General features: G+C 46.9%; 1 pseudogene; it reads right to left on the bottom strand.

The window, feature by feature from the left end:
* Nucleotides 1-2,462: 2,462 nt before the first annotated feature.
* Nucleotides 2,463-14,168, bottom strand: LOC122473587 (annotated as a pseudogene).
* Between the last annotated feature and the right edge of the window lie 1,180 nt (nt 14,169-15,348).

The raw sequence follows: 15,348 nt of genomic DNA, 5'->3' as shown, positions 1-15,348 counted from the left end.
AGAGCATTCCAGGAAAAGAGCATGAAGGAAGTAAGGACAGAGAAACACTGAAGAGTGGCCATCACCGTGGGCTAGGAAGGTTCAGTGTGGCCAGCACAGAGGGTGAGTTTATGGAATGAGGGAAGTTTCAGGGGCTGGAGAAAGATAGACTGGGACAGCTTATAAACTTGCTCCAGTGACTTGTCAACCTGGCCCAGAGATGGGAATGAAGGTAGTGAAGAGGGGGGAGGCTGAGGGCAGATGGAATGGATTGAGGCGCCCAGGGCCATTAAATGGGAGGAAATGAATATTGAGAAATTTGTAAAAGGAGTGTAAATAATCCTCTCAGCTAACCGCATTGAATACATCCTATGTGCCAGACAGTGAGCTAGGTAGTCCATTCACATTTCATACTTATAGTCACCCAAGGAGGTGAGTGCTATTATCATCTTCTATTTTACAGATAATGAGACTGCGATATAGAGGTAAAATAAATTGCCCCAAGTCACAGACGGTGAGAGAGCTGAGACTGAAACCCTGGCTTGTCTTATCCAAGGAAACAAACAACTCGAGACAAGAGATGTAAAGAAAGGCGAAGAAAGTAAGTTTACTCGTCTCGAGTCATTTCTCTATTTCATTATACACTCAGTACTCATTATAAAAAATGTTTTATTTGTCCCAGATGACCTTGCTTTCCAAAATCTCTGGTAAGATTTGCTTCTTTGCCCATACCTTTTATTGTTCCTCTCTCTGCGACCAGTCCTACATGTAGACGGTTTATTGTGAAAATCTTTTTAGAATGCAGTTGTATTCGTCTGCGAAATATGTTAACATGGTAAGAAGCATCTCCTGGTGGGTCGTCCTGCACAGGTGGTTTGTGTCTCAGTGCTGGGGTTTGGAGAGAGGATATTCATAGCGGCCGCTTTGTTTTTTTCACATTTCCCAAGCAGGATGTGGGGACTTTAGGAACTCATGCCTATCCACCCATATCTCAGCATAAACTGAGATGCAAAGTAATTTGAACAGGATAGAGAAAAAAAAAAAAAAGAAAGCAGGAAAAGAATATGAATGAGATACTTGTCCCTGCCAGGAGTCTGACTTGTGCCTCTGAGTGATTTATCAATAGAGTCAGGTTGCTTAGTGGAGGAGTCCCTCTTTCTCCACGAGCAGGGCGAGGAGAGAAGGTTGTGGTTGCATATGCGTGGCCGATAAAGATACCCTTTCACAGGTGAGATGCTCTGAGAACAGTGTACCCTTATTCCTTCATGAGCTCCAAGTCCTCTCCCTCAGGGGGATCTAAGCATTCATGCAGAGACCCTTACTGCAAACTCTAATATGTTTTCAGGAGAGGAAGAGGTGGGCTGGAAAGCTATTCTTGGCCCACACTGTGACTCCTCGGTCCTCCTAACAGCTAGAACTCTGGTGAGCTGAGTGGAATCCACGGGTAGTCCGAGGGTCAGGGTCCTGAAGGAAGGCTCTTTGTTCCTCTCTTGCCTTGACAGTGCTCGCCAGGGAAGGAAGGACTCAACATGATGCTTACGCATCTCTTTAGAAGTTGTCAGAAAAGACTTCTAGATTGGGCATCTTACCTGTGCAGCATTCTTAAGACTATCACATGGCGGTAGAAACAACAGAATTGCCATCACCTCTTGAGCTGGGTCAGTCTGCTTGGCTCCAGATCCTAAGGTTCAGGACAGAGAAGAGAAAGGCACCCTAAAGCCATGGGGGAACCACAGAAACCGCTGCCAGGAACTGAGACGTGAGGCCTCTCCTTGGCCATTCCTGAAGTAATGCAGCATCTCTAGAGAGGAAGGACATTTAGCCTCTTGCTAGCAGAGTCCAGGGGCTCTGACTGGAGTGGTTGAGAGAGTTTGACACAACTTAGAGATGATGAAAATAGACAGCACTTTCAGGAATTTTAATTGCAAAGAGAGCAAAGAGAGAAGAGAGCAAAAGAGAGGGCAGTAAGTGGCTGGCAAAGTGAATGGAAGATTTTTTTTTGAAGATAGGAGATATAATAGTGGCTGGGAGGTAGGATTCAGAGGTGCGTGTATCATCACGGATGTATCGCAAAAGGATAAGGTTCAGTAAAAGAGAAGTGCGTAATAGAACACACAATATGACATGATTTTATTTAAAAGGTAAAATATCAAGAAATCCCCATCACTTCTTTATGAGTATATATGTAGTCCATTTTTAAAATGTATACTTATTTATTTTGAAAGAGAGAGAGGGAGAGAGAGGGAGGGAGGGAGAGAGAGAGAGAGAGAAAGAGAGAGGGTGAGGGAGAGAGGGAGAGAGAGAGAAAGCATGAATGGGAGAGGGGCAGAGAAAGAAGGAGAGAGAATCCCAAGCAGGCTCCACTCTGAGCACGGAGACCGACGTGGGGCTCATCTTATGTCTGTGAGATCATGACCTGAGCCAAAATCCAGAGTCAGATGCTTAACTGTCTGAGACACCCAGGCACCCCAGTAGTCTATTTGTTTTGACTGTTCTAAATTGTTTATTAGGTAAGAATTTTATAAACCTTCCTTATATTAGTAGTAATGGTGGAGCGGGAGAGTACTGTGCTTTCTCCAAGCTGCACGGAGAACCACTGAGAGTATGGTGGCACTTGAGACCCTTTCTAAGGCCGCAGCTCTTGTGGCCTGCAGATGTGAGCCCTCGAACCTCCCTGGCTTGTGGACTGGTTTTGTGATCCACTGGGTGTCAGGATTTCTTCTCCTTCTCCTCCTTCCTCTTCCTCTTCTTCTCCTTCTCCTTCCCTTTTCCCCTCCCCCTTCTCCTCCTCCTCCTCCTTCTTCTCCCTCTTCTTCCTCTTCCTCTCCTTCTCCTTCCTCTTCCTCTTCTCCTTCTTCTCCTTCCCCTTCTCCTTCCCTTTCCCCCTTCTCCTCCTACTCCTCCTCCTTCTTCTCCCTCTCCTTCTTCTTCTCCCTCATCTTCTCCTTCTTCTCCTCCTCTTTCATCTTCATCTTCTTTTTTTTTCTTTAACATTTTATGTTTAAGTAATTACTACACCCATCATGGGTTCAAATTTGCAGCCCAGAGATCAAGTCGCGTGCTCTACTGACTGAGCCAGCCAGGTGCCCCAGGATTTCTTCTGATAGCTGAATGGAATGGGTCAAGGAGGAGAACTTCAAGGAGTTTGTATGTAGAATCTTCGTCAACCCAATAAGAGTTCAGGGCTCTCAGAGTTCCCCGTGGTGCCTCCTCAGCAACAAACTGGAGGCTTTGAACGAACTAGCTGGTTAACATTGTGATGGATAGGATTGCTGTAGGTCACACCCCAGAGCACAGGAGTCTGATATATGACATAACCTTGCCTCACCTTGTGTCCCAGTCTGCGTGCTTTATGGAGCTGGTAGAACAGAGAGCTGGTGGTACAGCCCGCAGCACCTGGAAAAGAAAACGCATTACTTGGGACTGCTTCTTCCTCCGTAGCCCCTGAATGTGCTTGTAAGCACCCGTCTTGCTTACATGGTGGCAGCCGCCACACAGAAAGCTGTATTGAATATTTTTCACTCTGCACGGGACTGATGCCGTTAGCCTCAGGCCAATGGTTGCGTAAGGAGTGGAAGGTCAGGGAGGAACACACATGACATGTATCTAAATGCCGTTTGTTTGTTTTAACAAAGGGAAACCGAACAAAACATAGTAAATTGTTAATAATGTTAAAGCCAGGGGAGCCCGGGTGGCTCAGTCACTTAAGCATCTGACTTTGGCTCGGGTCATGATCTCGCAGTTTGTGAGTTCGAGCCCTGTGTTGGGCTCTGTGCTGACAGTATGGAGCCTGCTGGAGATGCTCATTCTTCCCTCTCTCTCTCTGCCCCTCCCCTGCTTGTGCTGTCTCTCTCTCTCTCTCAAAATATATAAATAAATTAAAACTTAAAAAAAATAATGTTAAAGCTAGATGGTGGATACACAACTTCTTATTTTATCATAGTCTACGCTTCTTTTTTTACATTGAAATAGTTACTGATGTGAAACAAGCAAATACAAAAATATCATCATCGTCATCACCAACAACAATAAAGGAATCCTCTCCCCCTCGGTTGATTTTAAATATAGATCTACCAGAATACTGGGGTATGGGTATGATTTCTTAACCTCTCTTATTTCCAGCCCCTGGATGCTGTGAAAACAAAAAGCCCATTCAATGCAAATATGTTGAGTGAGAAGCTTATCAGTTAGTTAAGGTTCTGTCCTCCACCATCTATCTCCCTTCTGCCTTAGGGGAGTGTTTTGGTATATGGGGGTGATCGTGAGAAGATGGGGCGATTTTCTGATGACAGTTCACACCAGTAGGGTATACCTGTGCATTTTATTTAGAGCGATGTTGACAGGTTTGCTCAAATCATTTTGGAGAGAAGTGAAAGCTGTGGGTCAATGCCTGGAATGAGCCACGTGATCCCATCATTGGAAAAGGTAAAACTCATCGTTGCGCGTTTTATTTTGTCCCTAATAAGCATTGAGACGCGGCCACAGCTGCCTTTTTCTTGTTGCTCACAGTCACTTATGTTGGCCTTTGCCCCGAACTCTCTGTAGTGTGTGCACACGCTGGATACTGCAGTGGTTGGAGGGTTATGTGATCTTCAGGAGGACAGATGAGCAGGTACAGGAAAAGGGGTCCTCTAGAGAAAGCCTTTTATTGATCAAGATGTGAGTTGGAGGACGAGACTTTTTACAATAAGGCAGAAAACAAGCTAAAACATCTCCCGTAGATTAGGTAGGAGGATCCAGAAGGGATTCTTTTGACCACTCATATTTTCTGAAGCTATGATACAAATCTGGTATATCTTCTGGACCAGTGGAAGAAAGTTCTAGAGAAGCTGGTTTCATTTCAATATAAAGAGGTTTGTTTGCTTTTTTTTTTTTTTCTTCAAGTAATTGAAAGCATATCAGGGCATGAGGCTGCCTCATTGCCTCAACTCCAACTTTAAATAGACAAAGCTGGGAGGCTCCCTGTCGATGATGTCATGAGTGGTTTCAATTTGCCCTTGGGAGCAGGTTTTACCAGGAAGTCTAGTCCAAGGGTGGAGGGCTGATTCTCTGAACTGTAGGGGCTCTCTTCCTTGTTCTCAAGGCACTGCCTCCTCTCCCTACCATCCCACAGGCACCAGGGTGGGAAGGTGAAGAACATGAATGTCACAGTCTCCCCACCATGATACTGTAGAGACATTGCATAGGCAGATGAGCCAACCTACAACTTTTCTTGAGTTGGAGAACAAGACTCTAGATTCAGTGAAATGTTATTGGGTGCTCATCCCTGGAGACCTGTGGGCAAATTGTCTACATTCTTTCAGCAACTTGAGATAGCTAAGAAGGAAGGAATAAGTCACACTGAAGATCATGTTTATACAACACCCCAAACTGACATTCAGAGTTTGGCTCTATTTCTTTCTGATAGGTACAAGAGTTTAGAGCCAGGCAAATAAATCTGACGGCTCATCTGTCACATCTGATCTGGTTGTTGAAAGGACTGACCTTCATGACCTGTCTCATCAGGAGCTCAGCAGCTGGCTGCTGATGGTCACACTTGCAGTCCTGGCCCGAGTCCACAATGGAAGGTTGGAGTATTTTGCTTGAGGACTGCTCAGGATGGAGCCCTTTGGAAGGACACCAGCCAGATGTCCAGGCCCATTCAGCTGGTGGGACAGCAGCTGCTTTGTTATTCTGTGAGACGAAGCAGCATTCCCGACCCGCGGAGCTCAGTGGGCAGGCCACCGTCATTCAGATGCAGAGTCCAGGCGGAGTCACAGGCAGGATGGCAGCACCTGCGGGGTTGGGGAGCTCTAGTGAAGCTAACTACTTCAGCAGTTCTAGCAAAAGTTTAAAAAAATCCCTCCTCTTCCCACCCTACTCTTCATTAATTGGAACTACCCAAACTTCCAACTTGCGTTATATAAATCTATACCCAAAAAGAGATGGGAAGAAGGAGGTGGCATGGAAGGATGCCTGGCATTTACTTTTCTTTGTGGCCCTTCACCTTCTGCAATACCACTTCCCATCGAGGCCAGAACCATGCGAGACACTCCCGCAGGCAACACAGGAGCAGCTGGGGAGATTCAAAAGTACTATTTCACAGAGCCTCATGGATTGATGAACACACAACCTATCCTGGATCTGATTAACAGACAAGGATAATAAAAGCTAACTTTCATTTAGTATGATTTTCAAGGCACTTTTGGGTGATGATTCACAGGTACTTTCTACTCAACGATATCCCCATTTATAAGCAAAGAGACTGATTTAGTGGCTGAGGGACTTATAGAAGGTGACAGGCCTAGTGACGGTGAAGCCAGAACTGCTGGGATTCTTCCTCCAAATCCCTGTTCTGTCTCTTTCCATGCAGCCTGTCCACTGCCCACCAGTTTCTGGACACTCAAGGGGGTTGGTCAGGGAGTAGCTGCAACCAGGACATCCAATGGCAGGAATATAAGGGGATCCAGCACCAAGAGCTAGTGAGGGGCCCTGCAAGGCTTCCGGCATTGGGACTACAGTGTGCACACAGTATTCATAGCTGCTCCCAAGAGCAGGGCTTTGTCTCTCTTGTTTATCTGTAGATCCCCAGAACCTTGAACTGAGGTAACCAACAAATACTTGCTGTATTAATTTGTTGCACTATTAATCTCTCCTACAAGGTTAGAAGGGAAAGGTACCTTGTTGTGGTCAGTGTTGTATCCCTATGTGAACTATGAAGGGGAATATTTTAGTGAATGTTCTGATAGCTTTTAAGAGGTAAATAAGCTTCTAGTCCTGGCTCCCTGCATTAATAACCTTGGGACCTTGGGCTAGTTACTTATGCCCCTCCAAGCCTTAGTTTCATTCTGTATCAAATGGGGAACACAGGAGTGTCACAAGGATTAAAGGAGATAACGTGTGATGGCTGTTCAGCGTTGAAACATTTAACGCGTTTGGGTTTCATAATGAACTTGAATCATGGATTGCCAGGCTGGTCACTGCATGGAAAAAGATGAAACCACCACCTCCACTCTATATTATCATTCCAGATTTGAGGAGTCAGGGCTTTCTTGAAATTTATCCCTCAGGGTAGTCATGGTTCTACTATATAGGACATGCTCTCAAAAATAGTCTTTTCACCCCATGGTCACTTCCCACTGCGTGAATGTATTTATTGGTGGATGTATGAATTCCACAGGCACTCTCTCATCAAAATAATTAATATTTCATGGTCTCCCTTAAAATACTCTTTTTCAATGTTTATCTATTTTGGAGAGACAGAGAGAGACAGAGCATGAGTGGGAGAGAGATAGAGAGAGAGACACACACACACAGAATCTGAAGCAGGCTCCAAGCTCTAAGCTGTCAGCACAGAGCCCAACGCCGGGCTTGAACCCACAAACTGTGAGATCATGACCTGAGCCGAAGTCAGATGCTTAACTGACTGAGCCACCCGAGGCACCACTCATGGTCTCCCTCTTAAGTGGACTGTCCTGTTGACAAACCGGAGAAAAATAAAATGCTATTTATAAATAAAGGGATATTTATTTATTTTGCACAATGTATTTAAGTTAGACTCTGAAATTCCATTGGTAGTTTCATACCCAACTCAAATAACACAGATTTTCTTTTTCATTATTCCTGAATCCCAGTTCACTCAATCTATCCCAACTCTTAATGCTGTTTGGACTCAGTTGGCTTTCAGTCTTATTTTTTAATTATAATTACTTGCATTTGCTGTGTGTGTCTTTATAGTTACCAAATATTCTCATTGACATTACCTTGTTTAATCCTCAGAACAACACATGGTGAGGCTGTATTATCCCCACTTTATAGTTGTAGAAAGGGATGTCTGTGGAGGTATAGAGAGCTTGCCCAAAGTCACAGCCAAGAAGTAGCCACTCCACTGAACTGGGAGGGGGAAGATTCTGACTCCTGAATTCAGTGCTTCCCCATTATACTCCAGCTGTTCCCTCTCCACTGTCATCAAAGTCCCCCTCATTGGCTCTTACAGAAAGGTATCTATACAGCCAAGTTATTATCTATTTCTCTTTATCTCTGGAGCCTTCTGGTTGTCACTTGCAGTTTTCCCTAGCTATTTCAGCCATTTGTCCCAAGTCCCAATCCAGCTGACTTCTCTTATTACATCCTGAAAAGAAATGTAAAGGAAAAAGCTGTGTTTGGGTTCCCTTCCCCTGTAACTTCCCCATCTTTTTGCCAAGGCTTCTTAACCATAATCGTGATTGTTCTTTCAGAACTTGGAAGGTCCTCTTCCATTCCCTGCATCTCCCCTGGCACAGCTGACAGACCATCCATGCGGGTAGAGTGATTTTCGCCTCAATTGTAATAAAGATTTTAATTATTCATCAGTACAGTAGCTGTTAGCAAATGCCCAATTATTATTCATCCATAGCTAAGTAACCTCCTGCTTTTTTTTTGGAGCGGTGACAAACACAGCCCTTCCAGAACTGGCAGAGGGCTTCAGATCAAAGAGCGCTTTGTGTCTCGCTTAAACCAGGAAAGGCAAGGCAAGGCAAGACGGCGCTCTCTGCATGTGCCTGGGCCTCCTGCCTACCTGTCCCCCAGCCTGAAGAGGGGAAACTGAGCCCTGCAGCCGTCAGGCTGGCAGCTGCGAGGCATTTTGCCTGGCCCCCCGGTTCACCTGGCAAAGGCTCTCTGGGCGGAACAGCTGCACAGGGACTTTTGCCAAAGGAGCAACTGAATTGCAAACGAGGCTATGGAAAGTGGTTCTGGATTAGATCTACTTTGTGGCTTTTTCCCCTCCTCCCTACATGGCCAGCAGGCCCAGGTCACCAGGAGGGCTGCTGCAATGGAGGGAGTGTCCCAGGTTGCTGCCCTTCACTTCCTCCTTTTCCTTTTTCCCGGAAAACTCCTCCTCCCTCCTGGGCACACCCATCCAGGACCTTGGGCCCACCCAGATGCCCTGGGACGGGGGCTTTCCTGGGCTGGACAGTTTTGCAGGGGTCCATTTTTTTCTACCCTTTTCCCTCAAAATTTACCTGGAGACAGATGTTGGCCAGAAAGTCCCTTGCACTCTGCCTTCTCTCCAGGGTGCTGTTCTGCACATTTCAGGGGTGTTCCTGCCCTGCTTCCCTGTGTCTCACTCCCCCTGCCATCCCAAAACCCACGGGAACCTCTGGTGGCTTCCTCATTATACCGTGGCCCTTTCTGCCCTCTGTGGACTGCAGGGAGCCCTCCTGATGCCTCTGACTCCTAATCCCATCCTGCCTCAAGCATCTTGGTCCAGTGTCTCCCTTACTCCTTTAAACTTGGGTGTCCAGGCAACCACCCCCATCTCCGATTTTCTCTTGCCCCTTCCTCACCCTGGCCCTCCCTACCTCTCATGCCACTGTGCCCTATGGACCGTCACCTCTCAGTGCTCAGCTTTCTCAGTCCAGCCTTCCTCCACCCCTCTCTTCCTTGCAACCCACCTCTCCTCTAAGGAACACTACATGTGTGACTTCCTCCGTTGGAGGTTTTCCATTCTTGCAATTCTGGATCATGTCGTTTCTCACCTCTTAACCAAAGTAGTCTCCACCTCACTCAGAGTAAGAACTGAAGTCTTTACAATTCCCTATGTGGTTTGCCCACTATTATCCTCCAATGACAACAAATCCTACCACTTGCCTTTTCATCCCTCTTCTCTAATTTCACAGGTCAAACCTGATCCTGCCTCAGGGCCTTTACACTTGCTGCTCTCTCAGGCCGCAACACTTTCCCACCAGATATTCCATGTCTCACTCCATTCTTCCATATCCATTTGATGCACAGTAATGTCCTGGCTCTCTGTCACCTCACTAACATAAGTTTTCTTACAGCACTTATTACCCTAACATAGTGTGTGTGTGTGTGTGTGTGTGTGTTGTCTGCCTCTCTCTGCTAGAACATAAGCACTGTGAGAATAGGGATTTTGTTTTGTTCACAAACAGTGGAGTGTTATGGACTAAGTGCTATGGACTGTGTCCTCCCCACCCCCAACAAATTCATATTTTGAAACCCTACCTCCCAAAGGAAGGTTGCATTTGGAGATGGGGTCTTTGGGGTGATTAGGGCTAGATGAGTTCATGAGGGTGAGGCCCTCATGATGGGGTTGGTGCCATTATAAGGAGGGACACCAGAAACCTTGCCTTGTCTCTCTGCCATGTGAGGACACAGGGAGAAGGCAGCCATCTGCAAGCCAAGAAGAGGGCTCTCTCCAGAACCCAAATCATGCTGTCAACTTGACCTTGGACTTCAGCCTCCAGAACTTTGAGAAATAATAAGTTTTTTTGTTTAATTTAAGGCCCCCAGTCTTTAGTACTTTGTTATGGTAACCTGATATTCACCATTTGCTTCAGTGAATACATCGGTGTCCCAGGGAGCAAGGAACAAGGAGCCGGGAGAGGGAAGCTGGGGATTTGTTATTTGTTTGCTCCCAGCCTTGCGTGAAGTCCTTCCTACTTGAGGTGATTGCCTCCTTCTTGTCCTCCTGGGTGCCGTCACCCACTATTTCCCTGTAACTGTCTCACGGACAACTTTGGAATCTGGCTCCCTTTTTCCTCTTCCTCCATCTTAGTTTTTAGTATCCACATAGGTGATCTGTCTCTGAAACGGCTTCCTCAATTCCAAGGCCTCTTTAGCTCCCTTGCGCTTACTTCACCCACTCACGGGGACGTGTTGTTGCCACACTGACAGCTCCTGCCCAGAACTCTCAGACTCCTGGGTTTCATGCTCACACCTGAACGCTTATCCTTCTTGCTCTCCCTCCTACTGCACATGCTCTTTGACTTTGTGGGGACTTTTTGGCCCTTGGCCCCTCTATTTCTGCCCAGGCAGTAGGCTCCTGAATTGTCTCAAAGGGTTGTGCCTGTTGTGCATTGCACAGAATCTGCCCCTTGAGGAGGTTGGGTGGGAGCTGAAACCCAACCTGTACTTTGCTCCGTAAACACTGCACCTGTGCACGGGGGCAGGGCATGCCCTTCTTCCCCAGGAGAAGAAGCATCTCCCGTCCCCTCCCCTCCCCTCCTCCCTCCCCTCCCCTCCCCTCCCCTTCCTTTCCCTTCCCTTCTTTTCCTTCTCATAACAAACAGATCTTGCCAAGCCATATGCACACAGAATTGCATGTACCCAGTAGGGCATTAAAAAAAAAAAAGTACTCACAGAGGCACCGTGTTGGGCACGTGGGTGGTACAGCCAGTTGAGGCTCTGACTCTTGATCTCAGCTCAGGTCATGATCTTACAGTTTTTGAGTTCAAGCCCTGCACTGGGCTGTGCGCTGATGGTGCAAAGACTGCTCGGGATTCTGTTTCTCCTCTCTGCCCCTCCCCGCGTGTGCTCTCTCTCTCTCAAAATAAATAAATAAACTTAAAAAAAATTCAACAAAAAAGTCACCGTGTAGACAGCAGCAGCCTGGATGTACCTTACAGAGGATGGCTGTCCCAAGCCTCTTGAATTCTTTCTTACTTCTTGAACACTTACCCAAAGTGCAATAGCAGCCTTCCCCCTGGGGGTGCGCAGAGGGGAAGGGAGACAAAGCACACAGTTAATGTGTCAGTCTCCCTTGCTCCCTTGCTGCCAGGGGCAGTGACTTCGGTTCTACCAACCTAAGGCACCTACAAGAGACTTTTGACTCAACACTGGGTTCTACAGAGAAGGTGGAGCAGGGGCGTCTGTTTTCCCAGGAGCATGTGATGGAGGGGGTTTTGTTCTATAGCTTTCGTGATTGTGGCGAGGCTCAGCCCCTGTGATGGGCCAGTCCCCCAGTGTGTGGGGGGAGTCATTCCTGGACGCTGAGCCAGAGTCTGTTTCTTTACATTGCTTGGTGATTTTTTTGAGCTATCTATATCCCTCTCTTTTTCAGCCAGCTGGAGTGGATTCTGTTCTAACTAGAATACGGGCCACTGTGAGCACAACTCCTGGCCTCTCTCCCTTCCCCTTCCAGCCCAGGTCCTGTGATCATCTGAACTCCTCGTCTCCCTCCTCCTCACATCCCCTCCTTCCTCTTTACTCCCCCCACCCCCCAGCGATATACCTATCCCGCTCTCCTCTCCCTCTCCACCTGTGCAGCTGGTGGGGGGAAATCACATAGTTGTACAGACTGTCACCCTTTTTGTCTCAGCCTCAGCTGGGTCTTGGTGGGTGCCCAGCAGTGTTTTCTTTCTCTTGCCTGGTCCATCACTCATTCTATTCAATAATGTAAACCTTCCACCATCCCTTGAATACGTGAGCTCTTCCCTCTCAGCAGACAGCCCTCTAACTTCCTGTTCCACTCCCCACTTTACTGCATCTCCCTCCCCCCCCCCAACCTTATGCACATTCCCCACATTTCCTCCAGGGTCAAAGCATAGGGGGATCCGTGCTCCTACTTAAAGACAACCTCACTGGGATCCCTCTGACCCCATCCCCTCCCACCATCTCTGGACCTTGCTTCATTAGTCACCATCCATCACTTGTTCCTACTTCTGCCTTTCTTTCTCTTGTGAAAAAATAACTCAAGAACATTTAGTTACTTTACAGGTTGATTAATTATTTTGTATGCAAATTGTTTCCTTATATGCGAGCAAATCCCTTCTTCCTTTTTTTTAAACTAATCTCTACACACAATGTGGGGCTCGAACTCACTACCCCGAGATCCAGAGTGGCAGGCTCCACTGACTGAGCCAGCCAGGCGCCCCAAGGAATCCCTTCTAAAGGGGAGATGAGGATTTATACATAAGAGTGAGGGCTGAGGAAACACTGCAGATGGTCCGTCCACGCTAAACCTGGTTTGCACTTTTTTGGGGATAAACTGATTCGCCAGTCTGGGCCTCCTGTCCTTGACTAGGTTTAACAGGGAGACGCAAGACGACGATCGAAGCTGTTGATGGCTTCTTGAGAAAACTTTGAGAGGCTGGCTGAGGAACACACATTCCGGGCTCTCTCTGTAGGATGTCTGCTACTGTTCTGCCATCAGCTCCTCCGTCCCCGTTATGACTTCTCACTCCCTACTGGATCTTTCCCCTGAACCTCTCATCACACTCAAATAATTTCCATCTTGAAAAAAAATTATGCTCCCTTGACCTTCCCCTACTTGCATATTCAAACTTCTCTGAAAGCTCACGTCTCCGCTTCGTCTCCGTGTCCTCCCCTTCTTTGGCTCCTTGGTACATGTGGCTGTGTCTTCTGAACCCTACCACTCTACGAGAACGTCCATGCTAAGGTCACCCATGACCTACGTACCAAACGCAGGGGACATGTTTCAGTTGTGCTCTTCCTGGATTTTCTTACTGCCTTGGACCACAGTCTCCCGGGACACCTTTGGGTCCTCGTTCTTTATGGACACCCATGGTCATGTAGAGTTCAGGGGTACACCTCCCCTCCCCATGACAGCCTCAGATGTTGGCACTCCCCAGGATTTTTCTTGGCCAGTTCTCTCCCCTCTGGACTCTAAGTATCATCGCTGTCATTTTTACAGCTAATGACTATGTGCCTGTGAGTCCCCAACCTGCCAAGTACTGCTAGAAAATTATACAGAAGGAAATTACAGTCGGGGGAAGGGAGAGGATTTGTTTTATCCTAAGACAGAAATGCTAACACTTCACTGGACTCCTGCCATTTGTTTCCCACCTTTCACTGGGTAGTTCCTCCAATGTTTAAGGGAGGTGAACAAGTTTGCCAATGTGACGGTGGAACACCACTTTCCCTGAATCCCTCCTTCTTTTCTGCAGCAGAGACTTCAAAATGAAGACAGGGAAGTGGCTGCCTTTTGGTTCACTCCATCCATCTGTTGTCCCCTGGGTTCCTCTGTAAATATTGACACTAGTTAGGCCCATTATAGGCATGGGGAATACTCTCTGCCCCTGGAGAGCTGCCATTGCTCAGATGGGTGGCTGGGCCTTGGGAATGGCAGCCACCTCTTATGTCCACAGTAAGTCAGGCCACCCAGGGCCATTTGTCTGCTATGGAAACCTAATCGGGCGCCCTGCTGTGTGGCATCAGATAAAGAGAATCCTTGGGGGGCTGTTGTTGTAGTTTGCAGAATTTTTCTGGGAGCTCCTTGGAGGCAGCCTGAGGGACCTGATGCTTTAAGAATGACATATTCCCCCCATGACACTGCTGCCCCCTCACACTGTTCCCTCCCCAGCACCAATTATGTCTGCCATAGATTGGGGCACTCACCCTTTCTTTTGGCGTTCTCTTGTCCCCTGCCATCTTGTGCACATGGCTTTCTCCTTGAAGGCCAAGGCCATGGAGGTTACACACGACATACGTGACACGTTTGTAGCGTGAAGAGATATAGGAAAGCGAGCTCACACTGTTAAACAGAAAAACATGAACTTTGAGTCAGAAAAATCTGTGTGTGAGTTCTGCCCAGTCGTTCACAAATTGTGTGACCTTGGGGTAATTACTTATCTGAGACATCCTGGTTAACTATAATATGGGAATAGTAAGTCACTTAATCACATGGTGGTTGCAAAAATTAAGTGTGAATGCACAGGTAAAACACTTGGCATTGTTAAATGTCCCCAAATGGTAGCTGTTAGTATATCATTAGTAGATGCTTAATAAAGATTTCTTGCCTCTATTGCTTTCTCCTTTCTCCCTGGAGAATTCACCTAGTCCTGTGATTCATCTATCACAGCTATATAGTGTAAATTCCCCTTCTCTACTCTCTGTTGGCTGCCTCTCACACTTGGCCATTTATTGTTGCTAGTGAATATTGATGCATGTGTTTTTTGTTTATGGTTTGTGTCCTAAACTCTAGTGTAAGGCTCCTGAAGTAGAGACCCTATATTATAGCTTTTGAATCCCTACTGGCCTGCACAGTGTCCCAATCATAGTAGGTGCTCAGTAAACATTTGGTGACACGGATGGATAACATTTCACCTGAGAATATAATCAGATGCGCGCTGGGGTGAAAATACTTCTTCCCCTTCACTCTGTATTCTAGGCCCAGCCCTGCTCTTTACATTCCTTTATATAGCCTTGACCCCACCCAAGCTGGGGCCTGCTGTGGTAGCCGAGGCTGGAACAGATTGCCGTGCAAATACTTGGCAAAGCAACAATCTATTTGTGGATAAGCAGAAATTGGCTGTATTCTCGGTAGAGTTATGAACTGTCACTATTAACACCTATGAGTCACTAACATCATGGTGGGCTGAGCGATTTTTCTGCAGGCTTATAAGGCATATTATACTAAAAATGCCACTGTCCATCTGTCTAATCAGTGTCTGTTCCATTGATGTCACAGATATTTAAATGAGCTTCTTCCTTTATGCCCCAACACACAGGGGCTTTATGTAATCCCCAGACTCCACTTGTGGGTGAGGTTGAGGTATTTAATAATGATGGGGTTTTTGTTGTTGTTGTTTGGTTTTTTCAATTTACGGTTTCCAGGAAACGCTATGGCATGCTGGGAGAAGTTGAGGA

The sequence above is a fragment of the Prionailurus bengalensis genome, chromosome B4, assembly GCF_016509475.1.
Source record: "Prionailurus bengalensis isolate Pbe53 chromosome B4, Fcat_Pben_1.1_paternal_pri, whole genome shotgun sequence".
NCBI lineage: Eukaryota > Metazoa > Chordata > Mammalia > Carnivora > Felidae > Prionailurus > Prionailurus bengalensis.
This window is presented reverse-complemented; position numbering and strand designations above follow the sequence as displayed.